This window comes from Trachypithecus francoisi, unplaced genomic scaffold, assembly GCF_009764315.1.
Source record: "Trachypithecus francoisi isolate TF-2019V2 unplaced genomic scaffold, Tfra_2.0 Lachesis_group2, whole genome shotgun sequence".
In the NCBI taxonomy this organism is placed as follows: domain Eukaryota; kingdom Metazoa; phylum Chordata; class Mammalia; order Primates; family Cercopithecidae; genus Trachypithecus; species Trachypithecus francoisi.
Window position 1 is genome coordinate 171,103,551 of NW_022681465.1, and position 10,207 is coordinate 171,113,757.

General features: G+C 35.7%; 1 long non-coding RNA gene across 1 annotated transcript; it reads right to left on the bottom strand.

Annotated features, from left to right (window-relative positions):
- Nucleotides 1-221: 221 nt before the first annotated feature.
- LOC117064625 lies at nt 222-6,311 on the bottom strand. The gene is made up of 3 exons (XR_004429561.1): nt 6,256-6,311; nt 1,985-2,014; nt 222-632 (listed from the first exon to the last, which is right to left on the bottom strand). It is a non-coding gene; the product is annotated as an uncharacterized LOC117064625 (long non-coding RNA).
- Between the last annotated feature and the right edge of the window lie 3,896 nt (nt 6,312-10,207).

The following is a 10,207-nucleotide window of genomic DNA, read 5'->3' on the forward strand; positions in this document are numbered from 1 at the left end:
AGCATATTTACTTAGGCAGAATGTAGTTAGTAGAGTAGTAAGAATGTGAAAATAAAATGCAAATGAAACTCAAATTCTGTTTCAGGACTTTTAGAGATTTCACTGTGATTATGTAATATCCCTTTAGCAATGAACTAGTTTTTTTCATAATGTTTATGGAATAAACAAAACATTTTTAACTGTCAAATGACTTGATAGGCAGGCTTGACTTTGATATTGTAATGAATTTAAATGTACAGTTAGTATTTTTCTTTTTTTCACTCCAAAATGAAAAGTTTGAATATTTCAAACTATGTTTGTGACCCTCTACATTCTTACATTTATATTCTTCCTTATTGTATATTTTGTATAGATGACTTTCATAATCTAAACAAGTGTATAAGGTAAATTCTTTCTTTCTGTTTTAAAGTGATGAAATTTAAGCACGAAAAATGTAAAGGGCTTGGTAAAGTTCTTATATCTAGAATCAGCTGTTGTAAATCCAATCAGATTGCTCCGATTCTAATTCTGGGTGTTTCTTATAACTCCAGTGTTGTTCCTCTAGTTCTTTGACATCGACATTTTTCCTTGTCTCCCTTCTTGTGTTCTTCTCTTCTTCCCTTTTTCTACTTAGATTCATTCTGGACACTATGCTAGAAGGAAATATTATTGTCCTCAGTGTAGATGAGTCAGTAATTTCGATTAGGACTAGAATATTTTGCATATAATCAGTGATAGGCCAGAAGGAAAGAACTTTAAGAAGAGAAAACTCTGGAAAGAGTGATCAAAATATATATAGCATTAAGTTCAATATGAGGTTTGACATATTGCATAGCATAGTCATGTAAATATTTTCTCAGGTTTTCTCTCTTCGAGGTATTTCTTCTGCCCTAATTTTAACAAATTATGGTGCTAATCAGATACAGTAAGCTATACTCTGTCTCACCTCAAATTTATTCTTAATCTATTAAGCCTTGTTCTTCAGTTTAACATTTTACTAATGACTCTCTTTAAAAACAATTTGACCCCTGAATATTTTTTATCAAAGACATATGTTATAAATAACATATATGTTTATCTCAGAAGATAAATAAAACTCAGAGATACAATGACAAGTATAAAAAACAATTACATTAAATCTTCAAAATATCGAAAATAATCATTAATATGGAATTATCAAAATTTACTATCAACAGAAAGACCTGCTTCTAAAAGGAGGTCTCTACACCGAAGGAACATTATCTCTGACATTGATCCAGTATTGCAGAAAAAAAGAAAAAAATTAATGTTATCTGTTTAATAAATTGATGACATGCTGAGGTTTAAAATAGGAGAAATTAGAACATATGACATCAATAGCACAAAATATAAAAAGGGAATAAGTGTGGTCATAGCATTATAATATCCAAATTCTAATATTGCACAGTTTAAATTAGACTCTAATATGCCAAGGAATATTATATAATATGCTACTGTCAGATAAACAGAACAAAATATAACAATAAAATTATGCTGATGTAAGCAAATGAAGTGAAATAAGGAGAATTATAAAAACAAATGAATTATAAAAAGAAAAAAACATTAAATTATAGATATAAACTGAAATCCATCACTAATCACACGAAATGGATATTGAGCATATTCTCCTGTTTAGAAAAACACAATCAGACTCTGGATTAAAACAATAAAAATAGCATAATTAACAACTATTTAAAAATTACAGATACAGAGACAGAACAGTTGAAAGTAACGAGATTGACAATTATATGAAATCAGGAAAACTAAATTACTTTTAGCAACAGACAAATATTTCAAACCATATGCATTATAAGACATAAAAAGGGCATTTCTTTATGAAATCATGAATTCTACAGGAAGATATAACAATCCTAAATGTATCTAAGTATCAATCAGAATTTAGCTTTAAAGTGCATAAATTACAAAGTTGATAAAATGTGTACAATAAATAAATAAATCAATAATAATATGAAAAAATTTAACATACCTTTTAGTTACTGGTGAAAATATAGAGGAACTAAGGATATAGAAGATTGAAAACTTGTTTAACAAACTTTACATAATAAGCATGTATAGACTTCTGCATTCAATGACTGCACATTATCCCTGCTTTTAAAATTACAAATAATAATCATAGACCTTGACCACATACTGAAAAATAGAGAAAGCCTTAATACATTTCAAATGATGGGAAACATAAAGAGCATTTTCTCTAGCCTCAGTGGTATGAAGTGAAAAATCAGTTAAGAAATTTTAACTCAAAATCCCCAACTGTTGGCAAGTGAAACAAAACACATCTAAATAACCCGTGGTTTTTTAATGATATCACAGTGGAAATTAGAAATTATTTTAAATGGAATGGAAATAAAATTGTGACACATACAAGCTTGTAAGAATTAAGTATGGCATGACTTAGGGACAAATATATGTATATAGTTCATATATACTTTACCTGTATATTTTATGAAAGAAAGACTGAATATCGTGTCTTTAAGCATTTATTTCAAGGGGCTAGAAGATAACGTGAAAAATTAAACTCAGAATTAAAAGAAATATAGTAGAAATCAACGAGTTAGAAAGCAAGTGTAGAATATAGAAATATCAATGAAGCCAAACACTAGTTCATTAACGTGCTAATAAATTTGATAAATCAATATCAAAATTAAAAAATGAAAATTAGGCCGGGCGCGGTGGCTCACGCCTGTAATCCTAGCACTTTGGGAGGCCGAGATGGGCGGATCACGAGGTCAGGAGATCGAGACCATCCTGGCTAACACGGTGAAACCCCGTCTCTACTAAAAAATACAAAAAAAACTAGCCGGGCGAGGTGGCGGGCGCCTGTAGTCCCAGCTACTCAGGAGGCTGAGGCAGGAGAATGGCGTGAACCCGGGAGGCGGAGCTTGCAGGGAGCCGAGATCATACCACTGCACCCCAGCTTGGGCTGCAGAGCGACACCCCGTCTTAAAAAAATGAAAAAAGAAAAGAAAATTATAAATTGCAAACTTCAAAAATCAAAAATTTTATTTCTATACCAGTAATACAAATATGAATAATTTCTATGGCAGCTGTATGTAAAAACATTTGAAAATTTTGATAGAAGTGAAAAATTCTGTAAAAGCCCAAGCTTACCAATTCTGATCCAAGAATAAATAGAAAATGTGTAGAGCTTTGTCTATTAAAGAAATTGAATCTACAAGTGAAAATCTTCAAAAAGGATAGATTTAGCAGTATCTTTTTCTATTATAAGTAACAACTAACATCAATCTTACAAAACAATCTTTCAGGGGATAGTAAAAGGGTATACCTCTCACTCTTTTTCATGTCAGCATAAACTCTATATCAAAATCTGACAACAGCATTAAAAGATATTAGATATAGGCCAGTAACAATCATAAACAGGCATGCAAATAATATAAAACACAGCATATCCAATTGCTCAGTAATGTATAGAAAGTACTATAGATCAAGGCTAAGTTTCATTTCAGGAATACAAAATTGCTTTAATAATCAAAAAGCAAATAAACATAATTTATTACATTAACAAAAGAGATAGATAAGCTCACACAAATAGATGCAACAAAAGGATCTGACATGCCAGGCGCGGTGGCTCACACCTGTAATCCCAGCACTTTGGGAGGCTGAGGTGGTCGGATCACGAGGTCAGGAGATTGAGACCATCCTGGTTAACACGGTGAAACCCCGTCTCTACTAAAAATACAAAAAATTAGCTGGGCGTGGTGGCGGGTGCCTGTAGTCCCAGCTACTGGGGAAGCTGAGGCAGGAGAACGGCGTGAACCTGGGAAGCGGAGCTTGCGGTGAGCAGAGGTCAGGCCACTGCACTCCAGCCTGGGCAACAGAGCAAGACTCCATCTCAAAAAAAAAAAAAAAAAAAAAGGATTTGACACATTTTGACACCCAAGATTTTTAAAAATTATTAGTAAAATGGAAATGATAGAAAAATTATTTTCTTTCTTAGGAGTGACCAAATTTATTATTTTATTTTTAATTACTTACTGAGGTATTACTGACATCCAGAAAGCTCTACATATTTAAAATATACAACTTGATCAGCTTGGAGATAAACATGCTCCTTTGAAACCAATACCATAATCAATGTCATCAATATATCCATTGCTTTTAAAAGTTTCATCTTGCCCTCTTTATTATTTTTAATTCATTAATTTATTTCTTTTTGTGATAAGAACACAACATAATATCTAGTAAATGTTTAAGTATATAATACCTTATATATTATTACTATAGGCACTATGGTGTATAGTAGCTCTCTAGAGTTTATTCATCTTACGTAACTTAAACTTTGTACCCTTTGACTAATACCTCCCCAATTCTACTTTCATTCACTCTGCCTCTATTAGTTTGACTATTTTAGATCTTCTTATATGTGGGATCATGCAGTATTTGTCCTTCTGTGTCTGGCTTATTTCACTTAACATGATGTCCTGCAGTTTCTTCCAGTTGTCATAGGAAATTGATTAATTATATCTTTATTGAGATGGAGTAAAGCTATAAATTAGAAATAAATAATATATAAAAACTGAAAATGAATAATAAAAAGTGGTATTTGCTCTGTAGTATAGTATAGAGATATACTATAAAATTTTAGTAATGAAAAAATGCTAGTACTTTAAGAAGAGACAAATGAATGGGATTAAGAAGAGTTTAGATAGAGTCACACTATAATATAATCTCATATTATCAAAAGTAAATGTCTAGACTTTATAGAAGGTAGCATTTAAAAACTGACTTTGTATATGCAGAAAAAGAAAACATATCATTCATTTATTCAATCTGCAAATATTTATTGAGAACCTTACAAAAGTCAGGCTTCACTCTCTATCCTGAGGTCTGGAGATATATCTGTGGAACGACTAAAGTCTCAGCCATTATGGAATTTACAATCTAGTGGAAGAAAACAGAAATTAAAGAAATGAATATATGGTATGTTAGATGATGGCATGTACAATGCCCAAAAGTAAAGTGTGTAAAGGGGCCAGGCAGTTGTGATAGCGATAATGGTAGCAGTGAGTCTGGATTTGGGGTGGTGGCTGGGGTGGTGGCAATGTGAGTGAGGGTGACATCGTAGTGGAGGTTGTGCTCATGGAGGTTGTGCTCATGGAGATGGAAGTGCTTGTGCTGTTTTTGGGGGGCTATTCTGTTTACTATTCTATTGGTTGTCAGGGAAAACTATTAATGGAAATCTTTTGAACACAGAACTGAAAGAATGAATGAATGAAGAACAAAAGGAGATAACGGTTTCTAAGATCCACTCAAGCTCTTGGTTACCAGATAAATGGAACAACTTACCATGTACACACACACACACGCACACACACACACGCGCACACACACACAGAGAGAGAGAAAGCTTGTCTTCTGAGTGGTCTTTCTCTCTCGTTAAACATTTATTACTGTTTTAACATTTTGTTCTTTCTGTGGTCTAATTGCTCATGTTTATTGCTATTCCAGTTTGTAACAAATTCTTGAAACACTGTTGTCTTAGTCTGTTTTATGTTGCTATAACAGAATAAGTGAAGCTGAGTAACTTATAAAGAAAAGAGGCTTATTGAGCTCATAGTTCTGACTGGGAAGTCCAAGTACATGGTGTTGGCATCTGCTTCTGGTGAAGACCACATGCTGCTGGGGCAGAACATGGAGAGGAGGGTCTAAAGGGAAAGGGAACAGTGGGAAGAGACAAAACCCAAGGAGAATCTTGCTTTATATATAACTACCCACTTTTGTGGGAACATGTCCATTCACATGGGAAATAATTCAATATCTCAAGAGAGAGAGCTCACTTGCTATCCCAAGAAGGGCACCAAGCCATTCATGAGGGATCTGCCCTGATAACTCAGACACCTCCCACTAGGCCCCACCTCCCCACACAGCCATATTGGAGATCAAATTTAAACATGAGATTTGGTGGGTAGGAACAAGCCATATCAAAACCATCACAACTGTGAATGCTCAAGCCTTCTGTCTTCTATTTCTGACACCTTCATATCAACAAAAAAGATTACAGAATATGCACTAACACAATTTTTTAATGCTTAACCCTTCGGTTTCAATATCTTAGCCCAATTCAACATTATTAAATGATGTATAATCCTAGTAATCCTATGTATTAGACCATTTTCACGCTGCTAATAAAAGACGTATGTGAGACTGGGTAATTTACAAAGGAAAAAGGTTTAATTGACTCTCAGTTTAGCATGGCTGGGGAAGCCTCCAGAAACTTACAACCATGGCAGAAGGAGAAGCAAACATGTCCTTATTCACATGGTGGCAGGAAGGAGCAGTGTCAAGCAAGCCAAGCAAAAGTGGGAAAAGCCCCTTATAAAACCATTAGATCTCATGAGAACTCACTCACTATCACGAGAGCAGCATGAGGGTAACTGCCCTCATGATTTGATTACCTCCCACCAGTCCCCTCCCACAACACGTGAGGATTATGGGAATTACAATTCAAGATGAGTTTTGGATGGGGACACAGCCAAACCATATCATCTTATACGTAAAGTAATACATCTTCTGGTACTTTCATTCAGTATTCATTTCATCTTGAATAAATCCAGAGAAATGCAACAGAAGTTCACAATTCAGTCACTGGCTTAAGCCATATATCCTATTTATGTGGAATAAGCCAGATTTACATAAACAAATCCAAATTTCTAGCTTAGTATTATATTCTATTACATGGAACACTGCATATTTGGAATGAGCAATTTTTAAATAGATTTTAGCCAATCTATTAATACTCTGTCGTTAATGGTTTTTCCTATATCAGTCCCATTGGTTACTGAGTTAAGTTGGCTTTATTTTTTCTTGTTTTAATTCATTTTCAGTTTGGTCCCCTTGGAGACCATATAAAAACACAAAAAATTTAATGTTTTTATTCTGAAAACTACATTGATGAGAATGCTAGAACGTGTAATGTTATTCTTCATCTAGCGCCTGACGTTAGGTCACTTATAAAATAAGACATAAGATCTTGGAATAATAAAGGATATTTGAAGAAAATAGGTAATACATTTATGCATTCTTATTGAAACTTAAAAAAATGGAAATAAAACTGGAGTGCTTCTTGAGCTCTACAAAAACTTCAAGTCCCTACCATAGCTAACTTATGTTCAGCTTTTTAATACTCCCATATCTTATGTTTTTAAATGCAATTATAAATATCTAACAGATACATCATGTACATATCTCATACAGTAATGTGTGTCAATCTGCTATGAATGTGAACTGATAATTATTTCAATTTTGTCCTATTTTTAAGGCTGCCTCAAATATATTTTCTGCTTTTTACATCTATTCAGATAGTCCCTCTAAAATAGTAACTTATGAAGTAGATACAGAAAGCTAGAACATGTCTCAGCCCCGCATTTTATGGGTCTAAAATTAAGTTTATTAATTCAGATTAATTTTACAAAATAGTAATATCAGCATGAAATATCATGTTCCTTAATGCATACTTGTGTTTTGTGACAACAGGTATCATTTCTGTTCAATGTATACACAGTACCTAGTATATTAACTGGCACATTAGTTTGTATTCAAAAATTGCTGTAAACTTGAATGAGTGCATTGAGAAAAATTGTTATAAATTGAATGACACGGAAATCTAGATAGCATATCTTAAAAGTCAAGTTTGTCTTGGTGAATTAAGGCCAAAAGTGTATCAGTGGGCAAACATCTATCAATCCTAAGGCTCGAAATAGATTGAAAACTCTGGCATTCTAATGAAGTATAATTTTCTTCACCTAGGCAAAGCCTGCCATTGTGGCAGAATCATCTCTGGCACATTGGATATTCTATTTATGCTTTTATTATAATTACCGTTATTTTTATTCTTATCTGCTCTTGCATTACCTTGGTTTAGGTTGATACTCAATTCAGTCGTACTTGCTTAGGACCTTAGTTTCCTGTCCCATGTACAAATTCTACTATATTAATTATTTGAAGAGCCGTTTGGGAAACTGAAATATTCCAAAAGTAGGAACAGTTAACTTGTATTATTCTTCCACAAATATGGATAGAAAGATTTAATAAACCCATATATGAAAAATGATTAGCCTAATGTAGGATATATTAATGTACTTTTCTTTTTTGCACTTGTATGTATGACTTTTTTATACTCAGCAACTATCATACTTCCAGATGAAACTAATAATTCAGTCACAATACATTCAGCATTGAAAACGCAGCTTCTTTATTTTTCTATCCTTTCTCACAAACCACTGTCTCATAATTTTTCTTATTTGTAGAGCTGCACTTGCATTCAATTACTGTTGACATCTGCATGCCGAGTCATGGGCAAAGATGGGATACTTTGCTTCGAAGTCCCAGGGTACTCAGATGTAATTCAGTCAAGGCTCCTTAAGGGCTATTGTATTAGTCGCTTTTCATGATGCTGATAAAGACATACCCAAGACTGGGAAGAAGAGGCTTAATTGGACTTACAATTTCACATGGCTGGAGGGGTCTCAGAATCATGACAGGAGGTGAAAGACGCTTTTTACATGGTGGCAGCAAAAGAAAAATAAGAAGGAAGCAAAAGTGGAAACCCTGATAAACCCATCAGATCTTGTGACACTTATCACTATTACAAGGATAGAACAGGAAAGACTGGCCCTGAGGATTCAGTTACCTCTCCCTGGGTCCCTCCAAAAACATGCGGTAATTCTGGAAGATACAATTCAAGTTGCGATTTGGGTGGGGATACAGTCAAACCATATCAGCTATACACAACATTCTCATCTGTCATTGACATATTCACGTTTAATGAATAGTTTTGTTTAGATCATATGCGCCAGCTGTGAGAATTGCTTGTACTGCATTCAAGATAAACTACAGAGACTCTTTTGTTCTTGACTTTTTTCAAAGCTGTTTTGTATTTTCATTTCACTTCCTAATTATGGATACTTTTCTTTGGCATATACAAAATAGTATTTTGTGTTTTCATTTAGGCAGAGATGAAGTTGCTGGTCTGAATTGATGAGCACTGGGTCTACATATAGGCAACAGTGGCTCATATAGAGTAAAGGGTAGAAGGAATTGCCAAGGAGGGGAAGTGGTAGATTCAGCTTTCTAGTTTGAAGCCAGTGACAGCAGTGTGATTGACCTTGCTTAAGAAAGAGGCTGAAGAAAAAAAAGAAAAACCAAACACAAATGCTGAAAAAAAATTACTATGAAATTGATGCAGTATTTTTCATTCTTTCTTTTTTTTTGAGACGGAGTCTCGCTCTGTCGCCCAGGCTGGAGTGCAGTGGCCGGATCTCAGCTCACTGCAAGCTCCGCCTCCCGGGTTCACGCCATTCTCCTGCCTCAGCCTCCCAAGTAGCTGGGACTACAGGCGCCCGCCACCTCGCCCGGCTAGTTTTTTTGTATTTTTTAGTAGAGACGGGGTTTCACCGTGTTAGCCAGGATGGACTCGCTCTCCTGACCTCATGATCCGCCCGTCTCGGCCTCCCAAAGTGCTGGGATTACAGGTTTGAGCCCCCGGAACCCGGCCGATGCAGTATTTTTCTCAGTCCCTTCACTGGACTCATGGCAGGGGCACCGCATCTACTCAACCCTCTGTGCTCAGCCCCTTATGGGAGGGAACACATGAGAGAGCCAGTGCAAGATCAAGATGGACACTCTGGGCACCAACACAGGAGCAAGCTCCACATGGGGACCCATGGCCAGACCAGGTGTGTTCCCCAAGTGAGGGTGCCTGCAAGCCCAAAGCCTCAGAGGGGGTGTTACAGTGCTGTTTTAGTTCTGCTGTCTGCAGTCAGATGGAGAGCAGTATGTTAGCAGCTCAGTTGGCTCCTTTTCTCGTTGCATGGTGTGGCTGCTCTCCACCAGTGAGGGCAAAGCACCAGTGTGACAGCCTTTTCTGGGTACCCTCACTTGGTGGGTCCCAAGCTCTTGTCTAGTGTCCAAGAAGAATGAGGTCACAAGGACAACTGTGGCGAACTGATGGCGAAGGTGGAAAATTTTATTGATAGATGAAAACAGGTCTCAGCAGAGAGGGGAGCTGGAGAGGGGAAAAGAAGGGCAGGTAATTAAGTCAGGTTTTCTCTTCCTCGAAGTCAGGCCATATTCCCCTCTGCTGACTGAGTCTGGGGTCTTTATAGGCACAGGATGGGGTGTGCATGATGATTGGTTTGTGAGTATGCAAAAAAGCTTAAAGTGAAAGCACCAT